The sequence below is a fragment of the Haematobia irritans genome, chromosome 2 (genome assembly GCF_050003625.1).
Source record: "Haematobia irritans isolate KBUSLIRL chromosome 2, ASM5000362v1, whole genome shotgun sequence".
In the NCBI taxonomy this organism is placed as follows: domain Eukaryota; kingdom Metazoa; phylum Arthropoda; class Insecta; order Diptera; family Muscidae; genus Haematobia; species Haematobia irritans.
The window spans coordinates 148,102,590-148,119,424 of record NC_134398.1 but is presented as its reverse complement, the minus strand read 5'-3'; the positions used below and the strand labels follow the sequence as shown (position 1 = coordinate 148,119,424).

Sequence of the window (16,835 nt, the reverse complement as noted above, 5' to 3'; positions counted from 1 at the left end):
CATATAATTTTCCAAAAACCAAAAAATACAAAATCCCCTTATCTTGGAAAATTTATGTAGAATTAATTTAAACGTTAGCTTCTATTTTTTTGTGCTTATTATTTTGTCTTATTTCCAAAGGCATTCAAAAGTAAGAAGAAGGTTTGCATAAAAGGAAATGTGAACACCATATTCAAGGGACTTGTCTCCGAATAGACTCTGATGAAAACGTTCAACTCAATTTGCAATGCAAAGTAATGGGAATTTTTCTTAGTCGTTGCTGTTGTTGTTGTTACTTTTCTCTTTCTTTCTATTAAGAATTGATTCTCAGCATTTTCTTAGTCACATCTTCTTTGGCTCTTTGGTGTTTAAAATGTCGAAATTTGCATTCGCCTTTCGGAATCGAATCCATTTAGTTATGATAATATTTTCATGCAACACTTGCTATTTTTATTTGATGCCTGCTTTTTCTTTTTTTTTCTTCTTAGCATTTTGAATATTCACATTAGCCAAGTTTACATTTTATTTGGCTTCGAAAGCATGTGCTTCTATTCTAAAAGTCTTACTGGAATACACAGAGAAAGAGCAAATTCTCAGATTGGGTCACAGGTATCAGTGTGTGTTGTTTAGAGCAATGAAAATTTACAAACAGGCATAATTCTCTTTTAAATTTAAGTTTTGCGTACTTGATTTTTAGAACACAAAATTTATTCGTCTTTTTTAGCTTTTTTTCTTCATATGCTATCAAAGTCCTTTAAAAACGTGTTAACAACAACTTTCAAATGCAGACTTGACTTCAAATAGAAATTATATTATGTTCAAGTAAAAAAAGTATTTAAAATAAAGTTTTTCAAAATGTCCTAAATGACCAAATTGTCCTAAATTTGAATGAATTTTTGCGTTGTAGTCAAACTGCAAAAATTTATTTAAAGACTATTTAAAGACTATTTCATTAATTATTAAAGACTATTTCATTAATTTTCAAGAAATTTTCTGAATTATTAAAGTCAAGTTTTTTTCTTCTTATTCTTTTCAATAGCTTCATAGTCAATCAATTCCTCAACCTTTCATGTCCAAGAGTTTTTTTTTTCGTGTAAAGATATCCATTTTTAAGTCGAATCACCTAACTATTAGGAGAAAACGAATTCGTTGAAAAGTCTATCGACTTTTGGACAAGGAAAAATGACTTAACATCAAAGAAATGCATCTTCTATGCCAAGCAAAATTCGCAATTGTATTTTAAGGACCTGCTAGCTTTGGCCTCACGACAATATTTTTTCAATGTAAAGACAAAGATTTTGTCTTTACACTAACGATTTTGGTATTGATTCAGAGGCAAAGAAGCAAAAAAATGAACTAAGGATATATCCGTACTTAAATTTTCCGTCTCTTTAGTTCGGAATCAATACCGAAATCATTACCGTAGTTTTTATTCAATTTGCCTGAAATTGGAAATCTAGAGGTATTTAAGGACCATAAAGAGGTGTGTAAAAAATGGTGAGTATCGGTCCATGTTTTGGTATATATATTATAAATATACTGGTATTTTAGACTCACGAAAACGCGTATCAGATTTAGTTTTTATCGGTCCATTTGGTATGGCCTCGATATAGACCGATTTCACTTCTTGAGGCTATAGAAGGCGCACTGATCATGAAAATTGCTTGAAACTGAATGTAAAACGAAATAACTTTTTGATTTAAAATCTAAAATCTGTAGATATTCGCCCCCATTAAATAATGATACCAGGTTAGGTTAGGTTATGTGGCAGCCCGATGTATCAGGCTCACTTAGGTATCTTAAATCGTTTTCTAAATTGTGAGTTAGTCCATATATATATTAGACAAAAAGGTATGTAAGTCTACAAATAATTACGAATCGATATGGACTTTTGCACGGTACGTATGGAGCCAGAATTGAAATATGGGGGTCGCTTATATGGGGGCTATTTACAATTATGAACTTGATATGGACCAATTTTTGTGTGGTTGGGGATCGATTTATCTGAGGGCTATATATAACTATACACCGATATGGACCTAGTTAGGCATGGTTGTTAACGGCCATATACTAGCACAATGTACCAAATTTCAACTGACTCGGAGGAAATTTACTCCTCCAAGAGGCTCAAAAACCAAATCTCGGGATCGGTTTATATGGGGGCTATATATGATTATGGACTGATATGGACCACATTTGGCATGGTTGTTAAATATCATATACTACCACCACGTACCAAATTTCAACCAGATCGGATGAATTTTGCTTCTCCACAAGGCACCGGAGTTCAAATCTGGGGATGGGTTTATATGGGGGCATGCATGGTTGTTGGATACCATATACTAACATCACGTACCAAATTTCAACCGATGAATTTTGCTCTTCCAAGGGGCTCCGGAGGTCAAATCTGGGGATCGGTTTATATGGGGGCTATACATAGTTATGGACCGATTTCGACCAATTTAGCATGGGTGTTTGAGGCCATATATTAACACCACGTACCAAATATCAACTGAATCAGATGAATTTTGGTCTTCCAAGAGGCTCCGGAGGTCAAATCTGGCGATCGGTTTATATGGAGCTATATATAATTATGCACCGATGTAGACCAATTTTTGCATGGTTGTTAGAGACCATATACTAACACCATCTACCAAATTTCAGCCGGATCGGATGAAATATAATTATTGATCGATATAGACCAATTTTTGCATAGTTGGACGGACGGACGGACATGCTCAGATCGACTCAGAATTTCACCACGACCCAGAATATATATACTTTATGGGGTCTCAGAGCAATATTTCGATGTGTTACAAACGAAATGACAAAGTTAATATACCCCCATCCTATGGTGGAGGGTATAACAAGTATATACGTCCGTAAGTTCGGCCAGGCCAAAGCTTATGTACCCTCCACCATGGATTGCGTAGAAACTTCTACTGAAGACTGTCATCCACAATCGAATTACTTGGGTTGCGGTAACATTTGCCGATGGCAAGGTATCTTTAAACTTCCTAACGCCGTCTTCTAAATTGCAAGGTAGTCAATACGGAATATATACTAAACTAAAAATGGCCGATTAAATACGTATATAATTAAGTTTGACAAAATTTTCTATAGATATAAAATTTTGACAAAATTTTCTATAGAAATAAAATGTTGACAAAATTTTCTATAAAAATAAACTTTTGACAAAATTTGCTATAGAAATAAAATTTTGACAAACTTTTCTACAGAAATAAAATTTTGACAAAATTTTCAATAGAATTAAAATGTTGACAACATTCTCTATAGAAATAAAATTTTGGCAAATTTTTCTATAGAAATAAAATTTGACAAAATTTTCTTTAGGAATAAAATTTTGAAAAAATTTTCTATAGAAAAAAATTTTGACAAAATTTTCTATGGAATTAAATTTTTGATAGATTATTTTTGGCTAGAGTGGCAACCATGATTATGAATCGATATGGACCAATTTTTGTGTGATCAGCTATATGTAACTATAGACCGATATGGACCAATTTTGGCATGGTTAGTAGCGGCCATATACTAACACCACGTTCCAAATTTCAACCGGATCGGATGAATTTTGCTCCTCCAAGAGGCTCCCGAGATCAAATCTGGGAAACGGTTTATATGGGGGCTATAATAATTATGGACCTATATGGACCAATTCGTGCATGGTTGTTAGGGAATATATACTAACATCACGTACCAAATTTCAACCGAATCGGATGAATTTTGATCCTCCAAGAGGTTCCGGAGGTCAAATCTGGGGATCGGTTTATATGGGGGCTATATATAATTATGGACCGATATGGACCAATTTTGGCATGGTTGTTAGAGACCATATACTAATACCACGTACCAATTTTCAGCCGGATCGGATGAAATTTGCTACTCTTAGAGGCTACGGAAGCCAAATCTGGGGATCGGTTTATATGGGGGCTATACGTTAAAGTGGACCGAAATGGCCCATTTGAAATACCGTCCGACCTACATCAATAACAACTACATGTGCCAAGTTTCAAGTCGATAGCTTGTTTCGTTCAGAAGTTAGCGTGATTTCAACAGACGGACGGACGGACGGACATGCTTAGATCGACTCAGAATTTCACCACGACCCAGAATATATATACTTTATGGGGTCTTAGAGCAATATTTCGATGTGTTACAAACGGAATGGTAAAGATATTATACCCCCATCCTATGGTGGAGGGTATAATAAAAATTTTGTAGATTATTTTTGGCTTGAGCGGCAACCATGATTATGAACCGATGAGGACCAATTTTTGTGTGATTGGGGAACGCCTATATATAACTATAGACCAATATGGACCAATTTTGGCATGGTTGTTAGAGACCATATACTAATACTACGTACCAATTTTCAGCCGGATCGGATGAAATTTGTTACTCTTAGAGGCTACGGAAGCCAAATCTGGGGATCGGTCTATATGGGGCCTATATATAAATATGGACCGATATCGACCAATTTTTGCATGGTTGTTAGAGACCATATACTAACACCATCTACCAAATTTCAGCCGGATCGGATGAAATTTGCTTCTTTTAGAGGCTCCGCAATCCAAATCGGGGGATCGGTTTATATGGGGGCTATATATATAATTATTGACCGATATAGACAAATTTTTGCATAGTTGGACGGACGGACGGACATGCTCAGATCGACTCAGAATTTCACCACGTCCCAGAATATATATATACTTTACGGTTTCTTAGAGCAATATTTCGATGTGTTACAAACGGAATGACAAAGTTAATATACCCCCATCCTATGGTGGAGGGTATAACAAGTATATACGGCCGTAAGTTCGGCCAGGCCAAAGCTGATGTACCCTCCACCATGGATTGCGTAGATACTTCTACTGAAGACTGTCAACCACAATCGAATTACTTGGGTTGCGGTAACATTTGCCGATGGCAAGGTATCTTTAAACTTCCTAACGCCGTCTTCTAAATTGAAAGGTAGTCCATACGGGATATATACTAAACTAAAAAAGGCCGATTAAATACGTATATAATTAAGTTTGACAAAATTTTCTATAGATATAAAATTTTGACAAACTTTTCTATAGAAATAAAATTTTGACAAAATTTTCTATAAAAATAAACTTTTGACAAAATTTTCTATAGAAATAAAATTTTGACAAACTTTTCTACAGAAATAAAATTTTGACAAAATTTTCAATAGAATTAAAATGTTGAGAACATTCTCTATAGAAATAAAATTTTGGCAAATTTTTCTATAGAAATAAAATTTGACAAATTTTTCTTTAGGAATAAAATTTTGAAAAAATTTTCTATAGAAAAAAAATTTTGACAAAATTTTCTATGGAATTAAATTTTTGATAGATTATTTTTGGCTAGAGTGGCAACCATGATTATGAATCGATATGGACCAATTTTTGTGTGATCAGCTATATATAACTATAGACCGATATGGATCAATATTGGCATGGTTAGTAGCGGCCATATACTAACACCACGTTCCATATTTCAACCGGATTGGATGAATTTTACTCCTCCAAGAGGCTCCGGAGATCAAATCTGGGAAACGGTTTATATGGGGGCTATATATAATTATGGACCGATATGGACCAATTTTGGCATGGTTGTTAGAGACCACATACTAACATCACGTTCCAAATTTCAACCGAATTGGATGAATTTTGCTGCTCCAAGAGGCTCCGGAGAACAAATCTGAGGATCGGTTTAAAAGGGGTGCTATAATAATTATGGACTGATATGGCCCAATTCGTGCATGGTTATAGACCATATACTTATACCACGTACCAAATTTCAACCGGATCGGTTGAATTTTGCTCCTATAAGAGTCTCCGGAGATCAAATCTGGGTATCGGTTTATATGGGGGCTATGTATAATTATGGACCGATATGGACCAATTTTGGCATGGTTGTCAGAGACCATATACTAATACCATGTACCAAATTTCAACCGGATCGGATGGAAATTGCTTCTCTAAGAGGCTCCGGAGGTCAAATCTGGGTATCGGTTTATATGGGGGCTATATATAATTATGGACCGATATGGACCAATTTTGGCATGGTTGTTAGGGACCATATACTAATACCCTGTACCAAATTTCAACCGGATCGGATGGAATTTGCTTCTCTTAGAGGCTCCGGAAGCCAAATCTGGGAATCGGTTCATATGGGGGCTATACGTTAAAGTGGACCGATATGGCCCATTTGCAATACCATCCGACCTACATCAATAACAACTACTTGTGCCAAGATTCAATTCGATAGCTTGTTTCGTTCAGAAGTTAACGTGATTTCAACATATATATTTTTTTTAATGTACAAAAATTTCCAAATTTCTTGCTCGACCCTCGTATTTTGCACGAAATATTAAAAGCTATATTATAATTTATTTACAAAACAAAGAATCATTCGTTTGCATAAGTGTTAAGCTAAAGAGTATTACATGCATCAGTCTCAACTCAGGTGCATTTAAGGTAAGAGTGTGTATGTGTGTATGAATGTATATGAACAGGGTGGGTGAGGGAGAGAGAGAAGTGCATAACATTGCATATTCGTTGAAGGAGTCGAATGACTAAGAAGCCTCACATTTGTACATCATCTCACTATCGTCACCTTCATTTCGTGTATTCATATTCCGTTTCCGCCATACAAATACCGGAAAAGAGGCAAACAAAAACAAAAAAAAACATGCGGACACCAAAAGGACAGACGGAAGAAACTTATGGCTATATTGTACTAACATCCAAAACACATTGTAAGTCCTTTTTTACAATGCTGTTGTAACCATCGCTCACTTCCTGTTGATGTCGTCTTAGCTGATGACATCGTTGTTTTTGGTCTCTTTTTTTTGGCACGCGCTACACTTTTTCCCCCTCTCCTCTCAATTTGTTTCCCTTGTCAGCAATGTCATCATCATCACTTTCACTTCAATGGCAAAGAAAAGCAAACAAAATCTAGAATGCTCTTTTCATTTTTTGTTTTGTTTTTTTTTTTTTGTCTTCCAATTCAATTTCCATGAAATGAAAGGAAAGTGAATCGTTTTCTGTTAGCTTTGGCTGCTAGTTTTCTCAGAAATTGTTTCCCTTGACTTTGGCTCTTTTCTTGGTAGCAAAATAATATCAAATTGTAATTTTTGTATAATTAAGTACTTTCGACCATTTTGAAATGGTTCTACAAAGTGTTTTATAAAAACTGTTTTATAGTCCTTGCCAGTCTTCTTACCTTCCTTGGTAATTTTGACACCTGCAATTTTTGGGGAGTATTCTTTGCTGGGTAACAAAGTTATAAAATTTTATTTGGTAATTATTCAAATTTATTTTCGAAATTTCCATTTTACCTACAAAGTGTAGTACACGACTACTGTTGTCACAAAACGTGTCGAGGATTATGATGGACAAATTAAAATAAATGTGCTTGACCAAAGGGAATTGTAATCATTGCTGCAAGTGTTTTAAGTTAATTCAATATCTAAAGCTAGAAAGTGTCATTTTGACACCTTCTCCCAGCATTTGTACAAAATTAAGGAAATTAATCATTTGCAGACATACAGCAATTCTAAGTATTAAAGATTTATTTTGAATATTTTTAAATTTTTTTATTAAAAAATTAATTGACACTATTAACTTTTTAATCAAACTCGGAAGACTAGGTCAGCTAAAAAATTATGGAAATTTAATCAAACTAAAAATATTAGGTCAGTTAAGAAAGTGTTTGAAAGTGGTTACATTTTTAATTAAACTATTTTTGCAATCAACATCAATTAAATTTTTAATTGAACAAAATAAAAACTTAATTTAAATTTTCTAACGCAATAAATAAATTTTTTAATCAAGTATTTTTTGATGCCCTATTGAAACTGTAATTGCTACTATCATTGTTGTGATTGAAGAAATTCCAATTAAAAAATCTATTAATTTCGTGATTGAATCATAAAAAAAATTTTTTGACAAAATTTCCTATAGAAATAAAATTTTGAAAAAATTTTCCTGTGGAAATAAAATTTTGACAAAATTTTCTATAGAAATAAAATTTTGTATATAAATAAAATTTTGACAAAATTTTCTACAGAAATAAAATTTTTACAAAATTATCTATATAAATAAAATTTTACCAAAATTTCCTATAGAAATAAAATTTTGACAAAATTTTCTATAGAAATGAAAATTTGACAAAATTTTCTATAGAAATAAAATTTTGACAAAATTTTCCATAGAAATAAAATTTTGACAAAATTTTTTATATAAATAAAATTTTGACAAAATTTTCTATAGAAATAAAATTTTGACAAAATTTTCTATGGAAATAAAATTTTGACAAAATTTTCTATAAAAATAAAATTTTGACAAAATTTTCTATAGAAATAAAATTTTCTATAAAAATAAAATTTTGGTAAAATCTTCTATAGAAATAAAATAAAATCTGCTATAGAAAAAAAATTTTGACAAAATTTTCTATATAAATAAAGTTTTGACTAAATTTTCGATAGAAATATCATTTTAACAAAATTTTCTATAGAAATAAAATTTCTGATTATTAATTTTGTTCGGCTTGAGGTCATAGAAAAACAATTGATTATTGATTTGTTTAAATATATATTTCCAATATTATTGGTTTTTATTTGATTTTTGGTCGACCTTTTGTTAGAATTATAAATTAATGTTTCTTCAAGCTCGAGGTCTTGTTTTTAAATATTTTATTTATTGTTCCCAATATTTCGCGATTTCGATTTTGAATCGCTTCCTCGGGGGTCTAAAATAGATTTATAGAAATTACATTTCATTAATATCACAGTATTAAACGTTTTATAATTTGAATAAGTGTACATACTAATTACATTTAGTTATTAATTTAAAATGCTATTATAAAGTAATATAATTGTACAAAAATCGGACAGACATATATATCTTAATCTCATTTTACAAGTACCAGGCGAACAGAAAAATTAAAACAATAACACAACCAATGACTTACATGTATGGTATCGACAACACAAAAAATACTTAAAGCTACTGTAGATTCACTACACTCGTCAGCTGTCTGTATTGCACTGAGTTGTTTTTACTATTGCACGATGATCACTACCAAAAACAATAGAAAAGGAAGATTGGAAAATGGGCGACGTCATACCAAAAGTTGCATTTACGGTGTTCGATACATACACGTTCGTTCATTTTTAATTTGCAATATTTTTTGTTAAAAACTCACAAATGATGTTAAATTTTGTGTAAATAATAATGAGAAACTTTTGACCGATTGTTCTACGTCATTCCCTGATATAAATTTCTTTTTATTCTTAGTTTAATTTGTGGAACAAAAAATCATAAACGACACGTTTGCATCGAACGCCGTCAATGGTTTGATACCCTCTGCTGCCATTTTCCCATCTTCATCTTCCATTGTTTTTGATCACTACCATGTATTTCTTGTTTCCTTTTCCGAAGCAAATGTCTGTAACAGTGAGCGATGTTTTCTATATCAACTTTGAAGTTCATTCGTTTGCTTGCAGGTACATTGTTTATATGAACGGTTTCTAATGTAAACCTTTTGTTGTAATTATTCTCTCTTTCTAATATTCTTACGTCGTCAAAGTTTGGGTTATGATGGTTTCTCGCACAGTGGTCCGCTAGTGCAGTTTTTGTAGTAGTCGAGTTGGTGCGTAATTTAATATCCGATTTATGTCCAGAAATTCTAGTTTTTAATTTGTTTTTGGATGTTCCTATATAGACTTTTTCACATTTTGCCTTATTATTTCCACCGCACGGTATTTCATAAATCGTATTGTGTTTTTCCATAGTGGGGATCTTGCTCTTCATGTTGGAAGATAATTTTTTAAGAGTATTGTTTGACTTGTGTGCTAAAGTGTATTGTCTTTAACAAAGATATCGGAGTTTGTAATTCTTTCGGATAATTTGTTGACGTATACCAGTGACTTGTATGTTGTTACCTCGTTTTTATTTTCGTTTTGTTTTTTTTTTCCGGTTTGAATTGCAATATTAAGTTGTTGATTAAATATTTTGGAAAATTGTTGTTGTATAGAATATCTCTAATAATGGATTTGTTTTTTGAATGATATTCTTTGTAACTTATGTTTAACACCCTATTTATAAGATTTTTTGCTGTGTTTATCACTAACCTTTTCAGTTATAGCCACTAACCATCTTCTGGGATTTTGTATTTGAGTTCATGTGCTGCTGTTCGAAATTAAAATTTGCTTCCTAGAAGCAAGTACACAAAACCCAAATTTAAAAGAGAATTGTATCTTGTATTCTTCGCTGCTTTGGCTCGGAATCAATACCAACATTTTTAAAGTAAGACAAAATCTTTGGAACCGGACCTGCTTTTTTCAGTGTTGCTAGTGGCATTAACCGAATTATTGAAAATAATATTAAAACAAATCCAGAATCGATTGTTTCTATGACCTCAACCCGACCACAATTAATAATCAGGATACTCCTAAAATAGGTCAACAATACTCAAAAATACGAAATAAAATTTCGACAAAATTTTCTATAGGAATAAAATTTTGACAAAATTTTCTATAGGAATAAAATTTTGACAAAATTTTCCGCCAATCTTTGACAATTGTATATAGCTGTAAGGTCTTAAAATAATAAAATTAAAAAAATAAAATAAAATATTTCAAATATAGTGGTGGGCATAAAAATGGAACGATTCAGCCCATCTGCTAGTCTTACATTCTAGGATGCATAAAATAATCTCTATAATTGGGAGTTGCGTTTCAATTACATTAAAACCGTACATTGATCGAATGAATAACACAATGGAATTTAATTTGGCCAAAAACTTATTTAGTTATAAAAATGTTAAGTGTTTTAAAAAAATTAGTTAAGCCGTAGTCGGAATCGAGCAAGATTTTTACGACTCCGACTCCACAGCCCTGGTCGAAACAACAACCAGCGTTCATGATCTGAAAACGTAGTGGTTACGAATTTATAAAAAAAATTTTATTTGAAAATAAAGATCGAAAAACAACAAAAAACATAAAAAAATAAAAAAAATTGTACGGTAATTTTACACCCACATTTAATTTATAAAATTTGTGAGACATACTTTGGATAAGAAAAATTGCATTGAGTTATAAAACAAAATAATAAAATTTAAACCAACTAATATATTGATATACTATTTCCGATAACATGTCACCGTAAAATTCAGCACAAATTTTTATTTCCCGTACTTTTTGGAGTACAAATCATTATCTCTATGCCGTTGTCGACTTCGTATAATATGACAATACAAAAAACCAAAAATCTTCTGTTGCTATTATGCTATTATGTTCTTTTCTTTTACACCTTCCACCCCTAATTGAATATAATGGGGTTTTGGGTATCATATCAATGTTACTTGTCTTGTGGTTATATTTGAATAAAAATCCTATATCTTTCACATCAAGTGACCAAAAATATTTCTTTGAAGTGTTTCTGTTGAATATTTTTTAAATCTTATAAACATTTTCTGAGAAATTTCCTCCATTCCATCGAACACCAAGGATAATCTCCAGACCAAAAGCCCCATAGCAGAAACCACAATATCCTTGTAGAAAATATCCAAAATATTTTTGCTCTACCACACACCCATTAAAGCTATCTTCAAAAATGTTCGTCTTTTTTGTTTTTGTTGTTCTCAAATCAAATTCTGTAAATGTTTTAATTTCATTCTCCGGATGAGGTTTACATGACTAACAACATCGTATGACCATTCACAAATATAGTTGGATTATATGCATGAAGAATTTCCCAAAGATATTTAAGTTTGGTCAAGTGGACTGTGGACTGAAGTGATGTTGCTCTCTGCAGGACGTGGTATAAAAATTATTTAATTTTCTGATGCAGTACGTGTTTCATCAACTTTGGTTTGATTTCCTGCTAACAAATAAAATTGGCCTTTCATTTTGGCACCGAGGACCATTGAAAGTAAACAAATAAATTTCAGTCATAATACACGGAGAAAAAAATAAATTCAAAAACATTCAAGGGGAGCAACCGAACGCGGAGCACGGTGATCATGGAACATTTTTTTTGTATTATCGGCAACATATACACGCCGAAATCAAATACATCATCAGATGCACACCTGGCATACCTTGGGTGGGTGGGTTAAACCCCAGTTCTGACCGAACACCAAATTTTTTTTCACCGGTGGATTAATTCTGGTGACATTTCTAAGTGTTTCAACGCTTCTCTAAGTAGTGTCACCGCAATGTGGAACGCCGTTCGGACTCGGTTCACCGCTGTGGTATCACAACGGACTGCATATTCTAAGTGAACCAGAAAGTTTTTCAGCGTTGAATTATCCCCTCTCCATAACACACAAATTTTTATTTTTAATCAATCACGAATTAATTGTTCCAATTAATGTTTTAATTGAAGTGTCTTCAATCACAGAAACGATAGTATCAAGTAAAAAATTAATTGATAATACTAATTTGCATGATCGATTTTTTTAATTAAAAATTTTCTTCAATCAATTCAATGTTTAATTGAATATTTTTTAAAACTCAATTAAGACTTTAATTGGAAACAAGTATATATATACAAGTATGAACTTGATATGGACCAATTTTTGTGTGATTGGGGATCGATTTATCTAAGGGCTATATACAACTAAGACAGATATGGACCTAGGTAAGGTTAGGTTAGGTGGCAGCCCGATGTATCAGGCTCACTTATACTATTCAGTCCATTGTGATACCACATTGGTGAACTTCTCTCTTATCACTGAGTGCTGCCCGATTCCATGTTAAGCTCAATGACAAGGGACCTCCTTTTTATAGCCGAGTCCAAACGGCGTTCCACATTTCAGTGAAACCACTTAGAGAAGCTTTGAAACCCTCAGAAATGTCACCAGCATTACTGAGGTGGGATAATCCACCGCTGAAAAACTTTTTGGTGTTCGGTCGAAGCAGGAATCGAACCCACGACCTTGTGTATGCAAGGCGGGCATGCTAACCATTGCACCACGGTGGCTCCCCGTGGACCTAGTAAGGCATGGTTGTTAACGGCCATATACTAGCACAATGTACCAAATTTCAACTGACTCGGATGAAATTTGCTCTTCCAAGAGGCTCCAAAACCAAATCTCGGGATCGGTTTATATGGGGGCTATATATGATTATGAACTGATATGGACCACTTTTGGTATGGTTGTTAAATATCATATACTACGACCACGTACCACATTTCAACCAGATCGGATGAATTTTGCTTCTCCAAAAGGCACCGGAGGTCAAATCTGGGCATCGGTTTATATGGAAGCTATATATAATTATGGACTGATATGAACCAATTCCTGCATGGTTGTTGGATACCATATACTAACATCACGTACCAAATTTCAACCAGCTCGGATGAATTTTGTTCTTCCAAGGGGCTCCGGGGGTCAAATCTGGGGATCGGTTTATATGGGGTCTATATATAATTATGGACCGATTTCGACCAATTCTTGAATGAATGTTTGAGGCCATATATTAAAGGGTGATACGGTCAAAATTTGGTCAATATAAACTTGACGTATTTCTTTCAATTTTGCATTTAAAAAATCTGAACACCCCTCATTTTGAAGGTGTGTGTGTAGAATGTTGCTCCTATTTTGATTTTGGAATTCACTCTTCAGTTGTCAAAATGCCGTCCAAGCAAGAAGAGCAGCGTATCAAAATTTTGCTCGCGCATCGCGAAAATCCGAGCTACTCGCACGCAAAGCTGGCAAAATCGCTAAAAGTTGCCAAATCAACCGTTACAAATGTAATTAAAGTGTTTGGGGAACGTTTGTCGACAGCCAGGAAGTCTGGGTCGGGGGGAAATCGAAAACCGGAAGCCGCTGAGACGACAAAGAGAGTTGCCGGTAGTTTCAAGCGAAACCCTAACCTCTCCCTCCGAGATGCCGCAAATAAGCTGGGTGTATCGTCTACAACCGTGCATCGAGCCAAAAAACGAGCAGGACTATCGACTTACAAGAAGGTAGTGACTCCAAATTGCGATGATAAACAAAATACGACGGCCAAAGCGCGATCCCGGAGGCTGTACACGACGATGCTGACGAAGTTTGACTGCGTGGTAATGGACGACGAAACCTACGTCAAAGCCGACTACAAGCAGCTTCCGGGACAGGAGTTTTATACGGCAAAAGGAAGGGGAACGGTAGCAGATATTTTCAAGCACATAAAACTGTCAAAGTTCGCAAAGAAATATCTGGTTTGGCAAGCCATCTGTAGCTGTGGCTTGAAAAGCAGCATTTTCATAGCTTCCGGGACTGTCAACCAAGAAATTTACGTGAAAGAGTTTTTGAATAAACGTCTGCTGCTTTTCCTGAAGAAACACGGTTGTTCCCTACTGTTTTGGCCGGATTTGGCATCTTGCCATTTCGGTAAAAAGGCCATGGAGTGGTACGCCCTCCCAACACGCCAGAGCTCCGCCCAATTGAGAAATACTGGGCTATTGTCAAGCGGAACCTAAAGAAGCCCAAAAAACTGCTAAGGACGAGCAGCAGTTCAAGGCAAACTGGCTTTCTGCGGCGAAGAAGGTGGACAAGGTGGCTGTATAAAATCTGATGGCAGGTGTCATGCGTGAGGCCCGGCAATTCGGATTTGGAAAAGCGAAAGCCTAACTGAATATTTTTCCTGAATTTTATACTAATTGAACTTGAAAAAGAAATTTAATTTGATTTTTTAAATAAACGATTTCACCGATTTACACGCGTTTTCCCTTGACCAAATTTTGACCGTATCACCCTTTAACACCACGTACCAAATTTCAACTAAATCAGATAAATTTTGGTCTTCCAAGAGGCTCCGGAGATCAAATCTGGTGAGTCGATAGCTTGTTTCGTTCGGAAGTTAGCGTGATTTCAACAGACGGACGGACGGACATGCTCAGATTGACTCAGAATTTCACCACGACCCAGAATATATACTTTATAGGGTCTTAGAACAATATTTCGATGTGTTACAAACGGAATGACAAAGTTAATATACCACCATTCTATGGTAGAGGGTATAAAAATTTCGTGAAATTTTTTCTGTGTAAGGCATAGATTCGGGTAGCTCTCATTCACAATGAGAAGAACACCATCTGAGGTAACACAATACACTGAATTCTGTAATTAAACCCGGAATAACGGGCTGTCAGTATTACTAAACTCGTCTTAGAAAAACGTCTGATTTGTCTACTCTACAAGAGGACGTCCAATTGACTCATAGGCTTTAAGACCAACTTTTTTTCTTTTTTTCTTCATTCTTAGAAAAAATTTTCATAAATCCGAATTAATATATTTCTCAGTGCATATAAGCAAATCCCTAGAATTTTTGTAAAATATCCCTACATAAAAAATTATTGTTGTGATTTTTCTATGAATTCAAGTATTTGAAGTATTTAGTCCTTTTTGTTCAAGTGTCCACTTGAAATGGACATATAAGAATATTGACATACAGACGGACGGACAATTTTTGAATCCAAAAACATTGGAAAATTAAAAGTTTTTGTCATCCGTTTATTGTGTCAAGTAGAAAGAGTTGTGCTAACAACAAAGGAAGTGTAAACTTTATCTGGCCAATTCAAAGAAAAATCAAAGCATAAAATTGAATTTATTTATTTCATTTCCACCTCCTCAGATAATGGTGATAATGCGAATGTTTATACCATGATGATTTCACACATACATTAGATGATTGCTGTAGATTTATTTTAATTGAAATACTCGAGTGTGTGTTACAGGAAATTCCAAAAGGAAACGGCAATCGTTTCGATTGTGTACAAGAAATTCGAAATAAAAAGTCCATGAAGGGATATCCTTGCAAAAACGAATAGAACTAAAGAACAATTGAAGCGGAAACTTAAACAAATTTTGTGAGTTTGTATAGAAAATGTCAAGAGAGTGTTATGATTAAGGATTGTGTGTTTATGTATGGACATTGAAATTTAGACTCCAGATGCGAGCAATACATTCTATATCCTTCAGAAAAACAAATCAAGTCAAATAGACTTGGAATGCGATAACAACTGCAAAGATTATAGAAGAGGAAGATGGGAGAGTGGCTACTGAGCACATCAAACCATTTACCACATTAGTTTAATACTCGAACCAAACGCTTATACGACAAATATTGACATAGCATTAAAATGCACATAAAAAGAAATTAAGAACACGAAAAAAATTTCCATAAAGGGGAAATGTTTTTTTTTGTTGTTGCCTAAAATTTAACATTGTTTCATTAAGAAAATTAAATTTTTCATTTAAAAAATAAAAACTAAAAACATGTAAAAGATTACAAACATGTATTAAACTAATCTGGTAAATGCAACATTTGGTATGACGCAAGCCAATCTCCCACCTTCCTCAAATCTATAATCTTTGATTGTAACTTTCCAATGGGACAGATCATGGTGAAATTCTAAATCGATGATGGTGTAAAGATGACACATCTACCAGATATTTGAAAGCGATCCTGGACTTTAAACCAATGGAAATAAGCGTCAAGGGCAAAGCGAGTCAATGGCACCAATAAGATTGAAAATCTTGGAAGAAAGAACAGAACAGAAACAGGACGGATCATCAAATAGGATTCACGGTGAGACTATAACGTAGCCACAGAAATACGATCGTTAGAGAATGGAACCCCAGAGTAGATCTAAGAGGCAAATAAATGCAACACCGATGGATCGAAGATGTTGACAAAAATTTCCATAGAAATAAAATTATGACAAAATTTTTGAAAATTTGTCAAAAGTTTTGAAAATTTCATAACATTTTTGAAAAGTTTGACAAATTTTCTATAAATAAATATTTGACAAAATATTCTACAGAAATAA

General features: G+C 33.8%; 1 protein-coding gene across 1 annotated transcript in view; it reads right to left on the bottom strand.

Annotated features, from left to right (window-relative positions):
- Nos (Nitric oxide synthase) overlaps positions 1-16,835 on the bottom strand; it is a 441,191-nt gene that overhangs the window by 227,747 nt on the left and 196,609 nt on the right. The window lies entirely within an intron of this gene.